Here is a 17,440-nt window from a genome sequence, read left to right as displayed (position 1 = left end):
GAGGGGGTGCTATTTGAGTTTGGGCAATTCTTGGCGATATGTGAGAAGGCCCCACACTTAAAGCAGCCTTGTGATGACCCTGCTCCATTCCTTGTCCCACTTGACTTGATCAGAGGACACTTATTCCGCAGATGTTCAGGCGACCCGCAAGCATAACATTTACGGGGATTGACTGGTCGGCGAGGTGGAGGCCGAGTGTTACTGAAGGAAGGCGGGGGTTCTTTCGCTACACGCAAGGAATCGGCATACCTAACTCCTTCCGCAGAGACGGCTAATGCTTCCAGTTCAGAGAAGGTTTGCGGGCACGCCGCGAAACACAAATATGACCTGTAGGGTGGTGAAATACCTTCCACAATAGCTTGTACAATTTGATCCTCAGGGAAGTGAAGAGCAAACACCCTAGTATAAAACTTAATATCTTGGATGAAGTCTGCCAGGTTTTCATCCAAGCGCTGTACCCGATAATAGTATTTCTGAATAAGGGAGGACCTGGCCCTAGCCGGGATGAAGTTAGCTAGCAAATGGGCATGGAAATCCTCAATAGAAGATTGCTCGGCAATGGCTCTAACTATCTTGTCAGATAGAACACCAATAGCATAAGGATAGATAATTTGCAAAATTTGACATGGGGAAAGAGAAAACACAAGGGCATGATCCTGAAATTCCACTAGAAATCTTAAAAATGAAATTACGTCACTGGTGGTGTTGACGGAAAACTTAGAGATACCTCTAAGCAACATTGCCAATGGATGAGGCAAGCTGCTGAACCCAGGTGTCATAGTCGTTAAAGGTTTCAAGGGCAAAGAAGTTAATTCAGAGCGGATGTTACTCAATGACGCACGGCGTTCAGATTCGTTGTTCGATGGGGCAGAGATAGTTTGAGCAGCAACGGTTATCCTATTGACTTCTCCCTGAGGAGGCTCTTCCGTGGCGGGTTGATCAGTTTTGGGAGGAGCTTCGCCGGTTAGCAATTGAGTGACCTTATTAGACAATTCAGAAATAGTTTCAAGGAGCGTATTAACTTGCTTCCTCTGAACGTCATTCACCTTTAGAGACAATAGATCATTAACTCTATTTGCAAAGTGATACAGCCTGCCTTGCACACGCTTAATTTGATTAGGAGATGGATCGTTTTCATCAAAAAAGCTGACTACCGATGCTAGCCCAGTAATATTCTCGACAATCGTGGAAAGAGAGTCATCAATTTCTTTCTCTCCCAAATTGGGGATGGAAATGGGCAAATCAAGGGACTCTCTAAGCTTGTTAGTATCTATTGCAACCGTGCCTCCAGATTGAACGTTTCTGATAGTTAACTCATATATCAACTCCTCTTTGCGCAAGTAGTTAAGGAGGAGAACATCGCGAGGGCCGGGCATGATGACAGAACAATTTTGAAAAACTCAACAAATTCCGGCAACTGAGAAAATTGTTAGAGTTCGAATCAAAGCAATGTTTAGCCGTCAAAAGGGGCTAAATTGAGACCCATTCAACCACGCTCTGCTACCACTTGTTACCGAGTTTTTGTGGTAGCTAAGCATGAAAGAAGGTGCTGGGTGGTGAATAGGTCTCAAGCTACTAAAGAGAAATTAAATTTTAAAATTTAACAAGGTTATATTTTCTTTTCAAAATTAGGTAACAACAAATAGAACAGGTACTTAGTAGCCGAAATACACCTTGAAATGTACAATTACAGGGATTAAAGAATTTGGGCTTCGAGCCCTGAAAACACAATTCTTGAGCAACTAGCTCAACTTTACGATATACCAATTTCAACAAAAGGGGCAGAAGACCCCACTCAAACCCTGGAGCCCTTGCTCCAAATTACACAGCAAAGCCTCCTCGAGGCATACAACTCTCAGTTTTAGAAAAGAGCCACTCGCTCTTAAAGTTAAGCCTCTCCCAGGCCACACCAAACTCAACTTTCAAGTTGTCCTCAAAGGACATATACACAGGGGTAAAATACCCAACCTACTGAGGTCTATTAGGTGAGAAAAGATTAATACATGACCTCTAAAATACAACTTGAGAGGAGGCGAACTTGCACTCCTAATACACTTTGCTTAAGACCTACTTGGCACTAGGCCGTTAATACAAGGGCTAATCCCATACTACAGAGGTGACTTAAAGGCAATTTACATTACATTACGGGAGAATTGGTTGAGAAAAATAAGTTCACCTCAAGACGATGTGAGTGGGAACTCGAGAGGGTTAGCACTCTCTATCCCATAATGTAGCTTTACAAGAGAATAGAAGAAAAGAGTAGTTACATTTTAGGAAAAGGTTACATGATGGAAAACGCTTCGAACCCGCCGCGAGAGTTAAACTGCCGACCTAGCAAGAAAAGAAGATATTAATAGGCCATTACCTGGTAGTAGATCGCTGCCGAGGAAAGAGGCGCTTCCCGCCTCCTGCTATGTACTTAATACACTGAAAGATGGAACAGAAGTGGCCCGGAGACCCTAAAATCAGCAGTTTAAATACTCTCGCAGAAAATTCTAGGCGTTAGGGGAAAGAAAACACCCTCCCACAAAGATTTTATTGGGTAGGACCCCGCAACAGATACAAGATGGGGGAAGATACCCCTGATTGGTCAGAAATTCATTGAAGAAATTCGTGATTGGATACATTCAAAGCAAGGGGAAGAAAGGGGTAAATATTGCCAACTTAAACAATGACAGAAAGAAATTTACCAAAGAACAAACTCCTGAAATTAAATTTTCTCCAACAAAATAGTTCTTTGACTCCGCACTAGGTTGCACTATTGTTGATCTTCAGTAGTGTCCTCTAGAAGAGAAAGTTCACACTTCTTAATACAAGCAAAACAAAAGTACGTCGAAAATGACACAGTTCACAAACTCAAAATTTTCCACGTGGTGACATCTTCTGAGAAAGTAGAGAATTAATAGAATAGATAAAGTTCAACCTTCCTCCAGAAGAGGAGTTTCAGCTGGCGCAACTTTTAAATAAACGGTGTAGAGGTGTACCGCCCGGTACAGTTTTAATGGGATGTGTTAACGGTTCCGAATTTATACACGTATTCTGCAGCCGAAGGTGCCTGTTTGTCCTGGCTGTCATGCCCCTTTAAACAACAGTCATCAAAACTTATGTATCCCTCTTACGTTCCTGGGCAGAGAGATAGGGCGACAATGACTAGGTGGTCCACTCCACCCCTTCAGGGAGAAGAATGAGCACTTATTTTACGGTTGCTTTTACAGGAAAAATGGCTCGTGAAAAATAGAGTCACAAGTGTTTATGAACTTTATGCTCTTCATCCTTTTCTGATACATGAAATATAAGGTAAGCATTAGCGGTGCTTATGTGAAAGTTCAAGTCCACGAGCCGACAACCCATACTACGGGGATCACTCAGGCATTGTTCTAATGTCTTTTTACAACTATTTCTGCTTTTTGAACATTAACCTAATAATTGAACGTTATACCAAACTAAAGAGTTTTTTAATTTTTATTTTTTACAAGTTGCTGTCCGTTGCACCGTCACAGATAGGACTCATGGCGACGATGGAACAGGAAAGAGCGAGGAGTGGGAAGGAAGGGGCCGTGGCCCAGCAGTTGTCTGTTATGAAACCCACTATCTCCTGAATACTGGATTCTGGCCGCACTTACGCGACTCCAGCTATCGAGCTCGGTAGTTTCATTTCTTGAAAGACATATTTAATGTCGTTTGGTTTCTCCAAAGACAGTTTGACACCGTTTTTTCTTAAAACTCATTACCCTTACCAAACTATAAAGACTGTAACTTAAGTAAACGAATGTGTGAGACAAGAAACCAGGCACGTATTGTAAGAGTGGAATCAAGTTCCCAAAAATACTGTCAGGAGTGGGATTCGAACCCACGCCCTCAGAGAGGACCAGAATTCTTCACACCTGCGTTACCCAGGCAAGGACTATCCTTGAGTCTGGCGCCTTAGACCGCTCGGCCATCCTGACAGCCGCAATCCCGTTCTTCTCTGTTACTTCCAGAAAGACGCGGATATAGTTCTAGCAGCTTCTGAAGTTGTTAAAGGTAGTGTGTGTTAACAATACTGATCAGCTTAATATCTGGGGACATTACAGCGATGTATTGCGTCCGTGGGGATGTAAAATTCGAGTACTGTGCCCAGAAAACAGGCTCGAATTGATAAGTCCAGTATCAAGGAAGCTACGATCGCGAACAGAATGAAATGTCACTTGATGGGTGGCAGGGCGGCACTGCAACAGGTGTTTTCTTGCAATTATTTCGTTTCGTTGAAGAACAATTGTGTCTCCGAACTGTTAGAAATAAAACGCTTGTTTTTATGTGTTCCAGCTCTAATATCTAGTAGTTGGTAGTAAAATATCAGTGACTCCGTGGCGCAACGGTAGCGCGTCTGACTCCAGATCAGAAGGTTGCGTGTTCAAATCACGTCGGGGTCAAGTAATTTTTATGAGTCTTTATTGGTGTATCATATGCATTGACACAGATCTCTGAAAGTAGATACAATTAACGGAGGGGAGTGAATTCTATGGGATAGTAACAGCCATGTCCTACAATCGTCTATGAGTTCTTCCGAATAGATGGTGTGGTCTTCCCTGTAAAGATCTAGAGATACACAGATATACAGAGTAACAGATCTGCGACATGGCTCCAAATGTAATTTACGCACACTTGGAGGCTAGTGCGTCTAGTCTGTATGATGGACGAATCGGTAAAGGAAGTATTGTGGCTCAAGACCTCTACATTCCCCCTCTACTATTATCACGTAAGCAATGTCTAAGAAATTCTATTAACATCATACACCGGATGAGAAAGAAAATAGAGGTTGTATTTCCAGTCCCAGATTAATATGGAAATGTAGAGGTTAGCTATCGATATTGTCAAGATATTGTCAAGAGTAGGACTCGAACGTGCGCACTCAGAAAGGACCAGAATTCCTGTGATAAACATTGTACAAGCGAAGTATTCCCTTAAACTGGCGCCTTACAGCGCTTGGCCATCCTGACACAACCAGGCGTAGGTGACATACGAGGTCATACAATCACATTCATTGTTGAATATTCCAGGGTTGGTTTCCAGCGAAGACTCAGTGAGGGCAGTGCCCTGGAGCATGGTGGTTAAACTGGAGAGGACGACCAGTACCTCCCCAGGTGTGAAGAGGAAAGAAAGCGGCCGTGGCCTTAAGTTAGGTACCATCCCAGCATTCGCCGGGAGGAGAAGTGGGAAACTACGGGAAACCAGTTCGAGGATGACTGAGGGGAGAATCGAACGCTGGCTAGTCAGTTGCCCTCCCGGGGATGAGTGGACCCCGTTGCAGCCCACCTACCACTTTTCAAGAACAATTCGTGGCAGAGCTGGGAATATACCCCGGCACTCAGGGGATGGCACCTAATCACACTAACCACTACACCGCAGAGGCGGACAAATTCGTCTTTACAAGTTACAAATTTAACATTTAAAGGTAATTTCTGTTTCATACATAAATTAACAGCCAACCGCGTCCTTCTCTGTGGTGTACTGGTTTGTGTGATAAGCTGCCACCCCCGGAGGCCCGCATTTGATTCGAGGCTCTGCCATGAAACTGGAAGTGGTACGAGGGTTCGAACGGGCTCCATTCAGCCTCCGGAGGTCAACTGAATAGAGGGAGGTGCAACTCCCACCTCAGCGATCCTCGAAGACGTTTTCAGTGCTTTCCACAGTTCTCCTCCACAGTTGTATCACCCCGATCCAAAGTCACACGTTCCAGAACACTACCCTTGAGGCGGTAGACCGAGGGAAAACAAACCCTGGAACACTCAATAGTGAACGTGAGTGTGCGACCTCGTATGTCGCCTGGCACCTCATGTGTCAGGATGGCCGAGCGGTCTAAGGCGCCAGACTCAAGGATAATCCTTGCCTGGAAAACACAGGTCTGAAGAATTCTGGTCCTCTCTGAGGGCGTGGGTTCGAATCCCACTCCTGACACTCTTTTTGAGAGCTTATTTCCTATCGGAAAGCTTCTCAAAACAACTGATGTACGTGTTGTGAACATTTTTAACAAGATGACCACGTCACATTACATTTTTGTCAACCCACAAATTGTTCTTGAGGTTGTGAGCCACCAATTCAGAAGATCTGCACCACAAACTTGGGGCGATAAAGGAGCCGTATCTATCATAACTAGTACAGCAATTCTTGCGGCCCATTACCTCTGTTGGTTAGCGCGTCCCGCTACTAAGGCGAAGGTCGTGGTTTCGATTCCCCCATGGCCCAATATTTTATTTGGAAAGACACGCGTCATTTACTTCCCCTTTGGACTTATTTCACAAAAGTTCCAAATTACAAGTGGATGAACTTCTGTTTTATAAAAGAAAACTTGACACTCATGAATTATATGCAATTTATATAGGTTGTGATGTGTTACATTCAGTACTGCCATCACACACCAACGCACGGATATTTAATCTACGTAGCAGCTCCCAAGTACGTTCGCTCGGCCGGTGGCTATCATCTTTATTTCGCTACCTCGCCGACCTCAACAAAGGAAATAGGCTGACACCTAGTTGGCAGTCGCCCCCGCCCCCCGCCCAATAATGTTTACCTGCATCATTCCCGAGGTTGATCCCGCCATCTCAGAACACGGCATTTTCAGCGCACTCCGTTCAGCCAATTTCCGAGTCCACGAAACTTACCGGCTGTTGGAAGGCTCCACCTCATCTTCGTCTTCGCAGATCCTGCTATATCTACCAACGCTGGGTGATTTGAAGCGCCTCCTCAACACCGGAGTAGCTATACATCGCCACAGCCTTCATCGCCTCCCGTTTCCACTTACACCACCATTACGAAGAGTGACTATATTCCCACCCATATTCCCGCCAAAATCATTACTACCTGCCATCCTTTATCCGTAATGATATCCTCCCTACCTTACTCCCCACCGTCTACACAACTTCAACCCCAGTAACTCCATGACGACAGCTTAGATTCCACCGCAGCAACACCGCAATCGTGTCCACAATCTACACAAGACAACGAAGCAGCAGCTGCCGTCGCACCACTATCGACGATCCAGCCGCCACCACCGCTCTATAAAATGTACAGCTGTGTGATCCGAGGTGTGGATCCTGCTCTCTGAAACCGAACCCTTCTCCACCGACTCCAAGCTGAAGGCGTCCCAGTACGTCGCATCTTCCGCATCCAGAGTACCTCCGGCCCAACGTACATGGTTCGCATCCATCTCCCGACAGCCGAAGAATAACACCTCATCAGCAACGGAGAATACATCTATCGCCATCGCCATAAAGCTGAGCCATCAATACTCCTCGTCGCCCCCGGCCAGTCCCTCCGTTGCAATCTAGTCCACCACCTCCCCCGACTACTTTCTTCCTTCAATTACCTCGGACGTTTGAAATCCTACGATTCCTCACATCTTCCATCTATAATCTCACTACGAACCCTGCATCTACTAGCCCTCCATCTTCATCCTGGTACATTCCTCTAAATTTCACTCCTACCGCACATCCTCAATCACTCCTCTCATCGTCTTCCCCTTCACTAACTTTTTCAAATCGTCTACCATCTTCTCCATCTAAAACACCGCACTGTTCTCATCGCTTCTCCCGGCCCGAGAGAGCGCGTAACGCTTTAGGGGGCCCACCCCGCCCCGCGGGGAATTAAAATAATGCTGCCATCACACAGATCATATCACGACAGCAACATCTTCACTTACTTTTTCTTCGGCCGGGTGTCGGCTTAACTATATCTTCGCACCCAGCTGACCCAACAAAGCATATAAGCCAGACACCAAGTTGCAAGTCGACCTCCTAACATGTACATCTGTGTTGTCCTGGACGTCCAACAATCCATCACTGAAGAAAGCATCCTATCATATTTGGAATATACTGCGCAACAAGGCTTAATGAAAGTTCCGTACCATCAGCCGACGTCCTACTATATTTCAACACATCCACCGAACGTGACCATCTTCTCGCCACTGGTGCACAAATCTGCCAACGCCTCCATCGCACGGAAGACACTCCCAGCAGTATTTTAGAGCAACTCCCGGACTATTCCCCTGATCCACCTCCTTACACCCCCCCGCCACAGCCCTTGTCCTTTCCTTGCACCACTACTACCACCCTCACAACCTCGCCAGTTCACATCTCCCTCACGACTACGGTAACAACCCATCCTATCCCTATCATGACCACTACTATCACCACGCATCCCACCCCTACAAGTAGCACATGCAACTGACACTACCACCGACATAATGACGCCACCTTTGGCCGTTCGTACCTGCATCATCCGAGAAGTGGACCCGCTCTTATCCAACGACGACATAGTCCAAGACATCCGCTAGACAGGAACACCAGTTCGCAGAGCAACTAGGATTTTCAACGCTACAGGACCTACCCACCGCGTTCGCCTTCGTCTACCGACTCCGGACATCGCCCAACATTTCATCAACAATGGAATCCATCTTCAAGGCCGCCATCATCACACTGAACCATCTCGCTAACCGATCTCATACACCCCGTCGCCGTCCCCAGCCAACTAATCCTTTCGTTCCAGCGAATCCACAAATCCATTTTACCCTCCTCCACCCGGGTTTTCTCCTCCAATACCACCCCCAACAAACCCCTCCACACCTTACTCACTTCCCTTCATAACTTCTCCTGTGTCCATTGCATCTTACCCCTTTCCCTTACCCCTGGCACTAACCCCTCCCATCTCCTATATATTCACATCCTTTACCTACATCCTTCTTCCGTCACATCTCCCCAACTTGGCCAGAGAGTGGGCGTTGCCCTCTAGGTGGCCCGCCCCACCCCTTCAGGGTGGGGAATGAAAACATTTAATAGATAGATAGTGCTAACAAAGCCTCACTATTGCATTATACATTCTTCTTCTTCTTTTTCTCTTTCTCTTTACCATCCAGGGTCGGTTTTTTCCTCGGACTCAGCGAGGGATCCCACCTCCACCGCCTCAAGGGTAGTATCCTGAAGCTTCAGACTCTGGGGAGAATGACCAGTACCTCGCCCAGGCGGCCTCACCTGCTATGCTGAACAGCGGCCTTGCGGGGGATGGGAGAATTGGAAGGGATAGACAAAGAAGAGGGAAGGAAGCGGCCGTGGCTTTAACTTAGGTACCAATCCGGCATTTGCCAGGAGGAGAAGTGGGAAACCACGGAAAACCACTTCGAGGATGGCTGAGGTGTGAATCAAACCCACCTCTACTCATTTGACCTCCCGAGGCTGAGTGGACCCCGTTCCAGCCCTGATACCACTTTTCAAATTACGCGACAGAGCCGGGAATCGAACCCGGGCCTCCGGGGGTGGCAGCTACGATTCCCACCTCAGCCATCCTGGAAGTGGTTTTCCGTGGTTTCCCACTTCTCCTCCAGGCAAATGCCGGGATGGTACCTAACGTAAGACCACGGCCGCTTCCTTCCCTCTTCCTTGCCTGCCCCATCCAATCTCCCCATCCCTCTACAAGGCCCCTGTTCAGCATAGCAGGTGGAGCCGCCTGGGCGAGGTACTGGTCATACTCCCCAGTTGTATCCCCCGACCAAGAGTCTGAAGCTCCAGGACACTGTCCTTGGGCGGTAGAGGTGGGATCCCTCGCTAAGTACGAGGGAAAAATCGAACCTGGAGGGTAAACAGATGATGATGATGATGATGATGAAAGACATATTTAATGTCGTTTGGTTTCTCAAAGATAGTTTGACACCGTTTTTTTTCTTAAAACTCATTACCCTTACCAAACTATAAACACTGTAAAATAAGTAAATGAATGTGTGAGACAAGAAACCAGGCACGTATTGTAAGAGTGGAATCAACTTCCCAAAAGTACTGTCAGGAGTGGGATTCGAACCCACGCCCTCAGAGAGGACCAGAATTCTTTACACCTGTGTTACCCAGGCAAGGATTATCCTTGAGTCTGGCGCCTTAGACCGCTCGGCCATCCTGACAGCCTCAATCCAGTTCTTCTCTATTACTTCCAGGAAGACGCGGATATAATTCTAGTAGCTTCTGAAGTTGTTAAAAGTAGCGAGTGTTAACAATACTGATCAGCTTAATATCTGGGGACATTACAGCTACGTATTGCGTCCGTGTGGATATAAAATTCGAGTATTGTACCTAGAAAACAGGCTCGAATTGATAAGTCCAGTCTCAAGGAAGCTCGATCGCGAACAGAATGAAACGTCACTTGATGGGTGGTAGGGCGGCACTGCAACATATGTTTTCTTGCCATTTCGTTTCGTTGTACACAGTTGTCTCTCCGAACTGTTAATAAAACGCTTGTTTTTATGTTTAGTAGTCGTTAGATAAATATCGGTGACTCCGTGGCGCAACGGTAGCGCGTCTGACTCCAGATCAGAAGGTTGCGTGTTCAAATCACGTCGGGGTCAGGTGAATTTTACGAGTGTTTATTAGTGTATCAAATGCATTGACATAAATCTCTAGATACTAGCTAAAGGAGCCGAGAGGATTCTATGAGATAGTAATAGTCCTGTCCTACAATTCGAAATGAGTTATTCTTCCCAGTAGATGGTGTGCTCTTTCCCGTAAAGATCTAGATTCATAGGGTAACAGATCTGCAACATCGTTTCGAATGTAATTTACGCACATTTGGAAGAAATTCTATGAAATTGTGCGTCTCGTCTGTATGATGGACGAATTGAAAAAGAAAGTATTGTTGCTCAAAATCTTCCTCTACATTCCCCCTCTACTATTATCATATAAACAGTGTCTAAGAAATTCTATTAACATCCTACACCGATTGGGAAATAAAATAGAGGTTGTATTTCCAGTCCCACATTAATATGGAAATGTAGTTTAGCTGTCGACCAGTAAGAAAAAAGAAAAACATTGTCAGGAGTGGGATTCGAACCCACGCCCTCAGAGAGGACCAGAATTCTTCTCACCTTCGTCGTACAGGTAAGGTATTCCCTTGAGTCTGGCGCCTTAGACCGCTCGGCCATCCTGACACGGAACTTCCTACTCGGTGGAGGAGGCCATGAAATTTCCTTCAGTATCCAGAGTCTCCGTTACTCGCTCTTGTGACTTGTAGTGACTTTGGACTTTGGATGCCAACACACAGTAAGGAATTCTTAGAAGTATTTTTGTTGTGGTTGGTTCGAGCCCCCTTGTTTTTCCCATGTGATCAATCGTTGAAATTGGACACTATTGACAGATGCGTGAAGGTATTAACCAAGAATTACTTCACGTTACCTCTCCGGAAAATATAAATATTCTGATGACGTACTCTTCTATTTATGGTATTGGAAACTTTTGACATAAATACGTCTTATTGCTGCAAGTCATCCGATTCTAATTTGTGTAACGTGACGCGAAATGTAACCATAGCAACCGTATTGTATTGTTACCTTGTTACCTTGTTACCGTATTGTTACCTGGCAACCGTGCTGGCTATGTCTCATGGCCATCTGAAATTAGCAGCCGTTGACAGATCGCCACGACAGAGAGACATATTTATGATCATTTGTTTTTTTGCAAATAAGAAAGTGGTTTCTTTTTTATACAGATACTGCATGCTCGAATTTTATGATCATAAGAATGTTTTTCACAAAAAAGAAGTTAGGCAAACGCCTGTTTGTAGCATCTTGGTTATCTACTCCAACCCTAACGCTACCACGACTTTAACAGCCCTCCCCTTTTCTTTCCTGCCGATCGCTCTGTTCTTCGAAACGTCAGACCTCTTGCTTCAATAGACTTCTTCCCTATGGATCACCGCGATGATGCCACGCCTACACACAAACTGACATTGTCGTCGTAATCTGCGGACAGCCGGTGGCCGAAGAGATGATACCAGGAATCCTACCACCGGCACAATATTTTCATTCTCTTAAAAACAACAGGGATTTCAAAGAAGGCCAATGATTGTGCGCTTGAAGGTACATCGTCAATAACTTCAGATTCTTTTTTCGAGTTCGCCAACACGAGCAAAGGTTTCTTTCTTGTTGCAGTGACGGCATCCTACCTGTTGCTATGACATTTACAACTTAGTTTAGAGATACAATCGGAGAATAAGTCGTAAAATACGATAGTGACATTAAGACATCAATATCGTGACTATGGCCGTAACATTATTATCTTTAATACAGAACAATACTCTGACGTTCCTTTAAATTCGTAATAATACACACAGTAGTTAGCGTGATTACCAGCCACCCCCGGTCCGGGTTCGATTCCCGATTCTGCCACGAAATTTGAAAAGTGGTACGAGGGCTGGAACGGGGTCCTCTCAGCCTCGGGAGGTCAACTGAGTAGAGGTGGGTTCGATTCCCACCTCAGCCATCCTGGAAGTGGTTTTCCGTGGTTTCCCGCTTCTCCTCCAGGTAAATGCCGGGATGGTACCTAACTTAAGGCCACAGCCGTTTCCTTCCCTCTTCCTTGCCTGTCCCATCCAATCTTCCCATCCCTCCACAAGGCCTCTGTTCAGCATAGCAGGTGAGGCCGCCTGGGCGAGGTACTGGTCATCCTCCCCAGTTGTATCCTCGACCCAGAGTCTGAAGCCCCAGGACACTGCCCTTAAGGCGATACAGCGGGGATCCCTCGCTGAGTCCGAGAGAAAAACCGACCCTGGAGGGTAAACAGATGATGATGATGATGATGATGATGATGATGATGATGATGATGATGATGATGATGATAGGTGGCCACGACCGAGAGACATATTTATGATCATTTGTTTTTCGCAGTCCGCCTCTGTGGTGTAGTGGTTAGCGTGATTAGCTGCCACCCCCGGAGGCCCGGGTTCGATTCCCGGCTCTGCCATGAAATTTGATAAGTGGTACGAAGGAGGTCAACTGAGTAGAGGTGTGTTCGATTCCCACATCAGCCATCCTGGAAGTGGTTTTCCGTGATTTCCCACTTCTCCTCCAGGCGAATGCTGGGATGGTACCTGGCCTCTTCCTTGCCTATCCTTTCCAATCTTCCCATCCCTCCACAAGGCCTCTGTTCAGCATAGCAGGTGAGGACACTGCCCTTGAGGCGGCAGAGGTGGGATCCCTCGCTGAGTCCGAGAGAAAAACCGAACCTGGAGGGTAAACAGATTGAGAAGAATAAATGAACCGAGAAATACTTAAAGACTATTAAAAATTTGTACAGCCTAATTTTTAACATCTGTGAAGGACACAATATATTTATTGCCAATGTCTGAACATTAGGAATTCATGTTTTTGTTGACGAGCAAGTTCTTCAACCAGGAGAGGCGATAAATAAAATAATGGCCCATGGGGGATCGAACCCACGACCTTCGCGTTAGTAGCACGACGCTCTAACCAACTGAGCTAATGGGCCACACAGAAATTACATCAACACTGCTTTCTAGTAAACACGACTCGCTTATCGCTGTCCAGTTCCTGCTGGACTCTACCACTGGTTACTGCTTTAATGGGATATGTTAACGTTCCGAATTTATACACGTATTCTGGCCGTCATGCCCCTTTAAACTACAGTCATCATCATCCACATCAAAGCTTATGTATCTATCTTACTTTAATGGGCAGAGAGAGGGCGACAATGACTAGGTGGTCCACTCCACCCCTTCAGGGAGAAGAATGAACACTTTTTTATGGTTGGTTTTACAGGAAAAATGGTTCGTGAAAAAATAAAGTTACAAGTGTTTATAATCTTTTTGTTCTTCATCCTGTTCTTTCTTTCTTTCTTAATCTCTTTACCTTCCAGGGTCGGTTTTTCCCTCGGACTCAGCGAGGGATCCCACCTCTAGCGCCTCAAGGGCAGTGTCCTGGAGTTTCAGACTTTGGGTCGGGGGATACAACTGGGGAGGATGACCAGTACCTCGCCCAGGCGGCCTCACCTACTATGCTGAACAGGGGCCTTGTGGAGGGATGGGAAGATTGGAAGGGATAGGCAAGGAATAGGGAAAGAAGCGGCCGTGGCCTTAAGTTAGGCATCTGTCTGGAGGAGAAGTGCGAAACCATGGAAAACCACTTCCAGGATGGCTGAGGTGGGAACCGAACACTCCTCTACTCATTTCATGTATCAGAAAAGGAGTTCGCCTCTGCGGTGTAGTGGTTAGTGTGATTCCCGGCTCTCCATGAAATTTGATAAGTGGAACGAGAGCTGGAACGGGTGGTCAACTGAGTAGGGGGAGGGGGGGGGAATCGATTCACTCTTCAGCCATCCTCGAGGTGGTTTTCAGTGGTTTCCCACTTCTCCTCCAGGCAAATGCCGCGATGGTACCTAACTCAAGACCACGGCCGCTTCCTTCCCTCTTCCTTGTCTATCCCTTCCAATCATCCCATCCCTCACCAAGGCCCCTGTTCAGCATAGCAGGTGAGGCCGCCTGGGCGAGGTACTGGTCATCCTCGCCAGTTGTATCACCCGATCCAGAGCCTGAGGCTCCAGGACACTGCTCGTGAGACGGTAGAGGTGGAATCCCTCGCCGAGTCCGGGGGAAAAACCAACCCTGGAGTGTAAACATATTAATACTAATAAGAAGAATATTAATATAATAATTGAACTTCATACTAAACTAAAGATGTATTTTATGTTATTTTTTACAAGTTGCTCTACGATGCACAGTCACAGATATGACTCGTGGGGTCGATGGAACAGGAAAGAGCGAGGAGTGGGAATGAAGGGGCCGTGGCCCAGCAGTTGTCTGTTGTGAAACGCACTATCTCCCGAATACTGGCCACACTTAAGCGACTGCAGCCATCGAGCTCGGTAGTTTCATTTATTGAAAGACATATTTAATATCGTTTGGTTTCTCCAAAGATAGTTTGACACCGTTTTTTGCTAAAACTCATTACCCTTACCAAACTATAAACACTGGAACTTAAGTAAATGAATGTGTGAGACAAGAAACCAGGCACGTATTGTAAGAGTGGAATCAAGTTCCCAAAAATACTGTCAGGAGTGGGATTCGAACCCACGCCCTCAGAGAGGACCAGAATTCTTCACACCCGCGTTAAGCAGGCAAGGACTATCCTTGAGTCTGGCGCCTTAGACCGCTCGGCCATCCTGACAGCCTCAATCCAGTTCTTCTCTATTACTTCCAGGAAGCCGCGGATATAGTTCTAGCAGCTTCTGAAGTTGTTAAAAGTAGCGAGTGTTAACAATACTGATCAGCTTAATATCTGGGGACATTACAGCTACGTATTGCGTCCGTGTGGATATAAAATTCGAGTATTGTACCTAGAAAACAGGCTCGAATTGATAAGTCCAGTCTCAAGGAAGCTACGATCGCGAACAGAATGAAACGTCACTTGATGGGTGGCAGGGCGGCACTGCAACATGTGTTTTCTTGCCATTTCGTTTCGTTGTACACAGTTGTGTCTCCGAACTGTTAATAATAAAACGCTTGTTTTTATGTTTAGTAGTCGGTTGACAAATATCGGTGACTCCGTGGCGCAACGGTAGCGCGTCTGACTCCAGATCAGAAGGTTGCGTGTTCAAATCACGTCGGGGTCAAGTGAATTTTACGAGTGTTTAATGGTGTATCAAATGCATTGACATAAATCTCTCGATACTAGCTAAAGGAGCCGAGAGGATTCTATGAGATAGTAATAGTCCTGTCCTACAATTCTAAATGAGTTATTCTTCCCAGTAGATGGTGTGCTCTTTCCCGAAAAGATCTAGATTCATAGGGTAACAGATCTGCAACATCGTTTCGAATGTAATTTACGCACATTTGGAAGAAATTCTATGAAATAGTGCGTCTCGTCTGTATGATGGACGAATTGAGAAAGAAAGTATTGTTGCTCAAAATCTTCCTCTACATTCCCCCTCTATCATTATCACGTAAACAGTGTCTAAGAAATTCTATTAACATCCTACACCGAATGGGAAATATAATAGAGGTTGTATTTCCAGTCCCACATTAATATGGAAATGTAGTTTAGCTATCGACCAGTAAGAAAAACGAAAAACGTTGTCAGGAGTGGGATTCGAACCCACGCCCTCAGAGAGGACCAGAATTCTTCTCACCTGCGTCGTACAGGCAAGGTATTCCCTTGAGTCTGGCGCCTTAGACCGTTCGGCCATCCTGACACGGAACTTCCTACTCATTGGAGGAGGCCATGAAATTTCCTTCAGTATCCAGAGTCTCCGTTACTCGCTCTTGTGACTTGTAGTGGCTTTGGACTTTGGATGTCAACTCACAGTAGGGAATTCTTAGAAGTATTTTTGTTGTGGTTGGTTCGAGCCCCTTTGTTTTTCCCATGTGATCAATCGCTGAAATTGGACACTATTGACAATTGCGTGAAGATATTAACCAAGAATTACTTCACGTTAAATCTCCGGAAAATATAAATATTCTGATGACGTACTCTTCTATTTATGGTATTGGAAACTTTTGACATAAATACGTCTTATTGCTGGAAGTCATCCGATTTTAATTTGTGTAACGGAAATGTAACAATAGCAACCGTGATGTAAAGTATTGTTACCTAGCAACCGTGCTGGCTATGTCTTATGGCCATCTGAAATTAGCAGCCGTTAATAGGTGGCCACGACCGAGAGACATATTTATGATCATTTGTTTTTCGCAGTCCGCCTCTGTGGTGTAGTGGTTAGCGTGATTAGCTGCCACCCCCGGAGGCCCGGGTTCGATTCCCGGCTCTGCCACGAAATTTGATAAGTGGTACGAAGGAGGTCAACTGAGTAGAGGTGTGTTCGATTCCCACATCAGCCATCCTGGAAGTGGTTTTCCGTGATTTCCCACTTCTCCTCCAGGCGAATGCTGGGATGGTACCTGGCCTCTTCCTTGCCTATCCTTTCCAATCTTCCCATCCCTCCACAAGGCCCCTGTTCAGCATAGCAGGTGAGGACACTGCCCTTGAGGCGGCAGAGGTGGGATCCCTCGCTGAGTCCGAGAGAAAAACCGAACCTGGAGGGTAAACAGATTGAGAAGAATAAATGAACCGAGAAATACTTAAAGACTATTAAAAATTTGTACAGCCTAATTTTTAACATCTGTGAAAGACACAATATATTTATTGCCAATGTCTGAACATTAGAAATTCATGTTTTTGTTGACGAGCACGTTCTTCAACCAGGAGAGGCGATAAATAAAATAATGGCCCATGGGGGGATCGAACCCACGACCTTCGCGTTATTAGCACGACGCTCTAACCAACTGAGCTAATGGGCCACACAGAAACTACATCAACACTGCTTTCTAGTAAACACGACTCGCTTATCGCTGTCCAGTTCCTGCTGGACTCTACCACTGGTCACAATCATCATCCACATCAAAACTTATGTATCTATCTTACTTTAATGGGCAGAGAGAGGGCGACAATGACTAGGTGGTCCACTCCACCCCTTCAGGGGTTCTTCATCCTGTTCTTTCTTTCTTAATCTCTTTACCTTCCAGGGTCGGTTTTTCCCTCGGACTCAGCGAGGGATCCCACCTCTAGCGCCTCAAGGGCAGTGTCCTGGGCAGTGTCCTGGAGTTTTAGACTTTGGGTCGGGGGATACAACTGGGGAGG

The 17,440-nt window shown here is 46.0% G+C and overlaps 11 non-coding genes across 11 annotated transcripts; 4 read left to right on the top strand and 7 right to left on the bottom strand.

Moving 5' to 3' along the window:
- Positions 1 to 3,829: 3,829 nt before the first annotated feature.
- Positions 3,830 to 3,947, bottom strand: TRNAL-CAA (transfer RNA leucine (anticodon CAA)). Its single transcript has 2 exons — positions 3,910 to 3,947; positions 3,830 to 3,874 (listed from the first exon to the last, which is right to left on the bottom strand). It is a non-coding gene; the product is annotated as a tRNA-Leu (tRNA).
- A 393-nt stretch (positions 3,948 to 4,340) lies between these two features.
- On the top strand, positions 4,341 to 4,412 carry TRNAW-CCA (transfer RNA tryptophan (anticodon CCA)). The gene has a single exon. It is a non-coding gene; the product is annotated as a tRNA-Trp (tRNA).
- A 1,407-nt stretch (positions 4,413 to 5,819) lies between these two features.
- TRNAL-CAA (transfer RNA leucine (anticodon CAA)) lies at positions 5,820 to 5,937 on the top strand. The gene is made up of 2 exons: positions 5,820 to 5,857; positions 5,893 to 5,937. It is a non-coding gene; the product is annotated as a tRNA-Leu (tRNA).
- Positions 5,938 to 9,807: 3,870 nt separating this feature from the next.
- Positions 9,808 to 9,925, bottom strand: TRNAL-CAA (transfer RNA leucine (anticodon CAA)). The gene is made up of 2 exons: positions 9,888 to 9,925; positions 9,808 to 9,852 (listed from the first exon to the last, which is right to left on the bottom strand). It is a non-coding gene; the product is annotated as a tRNA-Leu (tRNA).
- A 369-nt stretch (positions 9,926 to 10,294) lies between these two features.
- TRNAW-CCA (transfer RNA tryptophan (anticodon CCA)) lies at positions 10,295 to 10,366 on the top strand. Its single transcript has one exon. It is a non-coding gene; the product is annotated as a tRNA-Trp (tRNA).
- Positions 10,367 to 10,827: 461 nt separating this feature from the next.
- TRNAL-CAA (transfer RNA leucine (anticodon CAA)) lies at positions 10,828 to 10,945 on the bottom strand. The gene is made up of 2 exons: positions 10,908 to 10,945; positions 10,828 to 10,872 (listed from the first exon to the last, which is right to left on the bottom strand). It is a non-coding gene; the product is annotated as a tRNA-Leu (tRNA).
- Positions 10,946 to 13,207: 2,262 nt separating this feature from the next.
- Positions 13,208 to 13,280, bottom strand: TRNAS-ACU (transfer RNA serine (anticodon ACU)). The gene has a single exon. It is a non-coding gene; the product is annotated as a tRNA-Ser (tRNA).
- A 1,576-nt stretch (positions 13,281 to 14,856) lies between these two features.
- On the bottom strand, positions 14,857 to 14,974 carry TRNAL-CAA (transfer RNA leucine (anticodon CAA)). Its single transcript has 2 exons — positions 14,937 to 14,974; positions 14,857 to 14,901 (listed from the first exon to the last, which is right to left on the bottom strand). It is a non-coding gene; the product is annotated as a tRNA-Leu (tRNA).
- Positions 14,975 to 15,347: 373 nt separating this feature from the next.
- On the top strand, positions 15,348 to 15,419 carry TRNAW-CCA (transfer RNA tryptophan (anticodon CCA)). Its single transcript has one exon. It is a non-coding gene; the product is annotated as a tRNA-Trp (tRNA).
- A 461-nt stretch (positions 15,420 to 15,880) lies between these two features.
- On the bottom strand, positions 15,881 to 15,998 carry TRNAL-CAA (transfer RNA leucine (anticodon CAA)). The gene is made up of 2 exons: positions 15,961 to 15,998; positions 15,881 to 15,925 (listed from the first exon to the last, which is right to left on the bottom strand). It is a non-coding gene; the product is annotated as a tRNA-Leu (tRNA).
- A 1,028-nt stretch (positions 15,999 to 17,026) lies between these two features.
- Positions 17,027 to 17,100, bottom strand: TRNAI-AAU (transfer RNA isoleucine (anticodon AAU)). The gene has a single exon. It is a non-coding gene; the product is annotated as a tRNA-Ile (tRNA).
- Between the last annotated feature and the right edge of the window lie 340 nt (positions 17,101 to 17,440).

This window comes from Anabrus simplex, chromosome 10 (assembly GCF_040414725.1).
Source record: "Anabrus simplex isolate iqAnaSimp1 chromosome 10, ASM4041472v1, whole genome shotgun sequence".
NCBI classification, from domain to species: Eukaryota; Metazoa; Arthropoda; class Insecta; order Orthoptera; family Tettigoniidae; genus Anabrus; species Anabrus simplex.
Note: the sequence above shows the minus strand (reverse complement) of the source record. Positions and strands in the feature narration are given on the sequence as shown.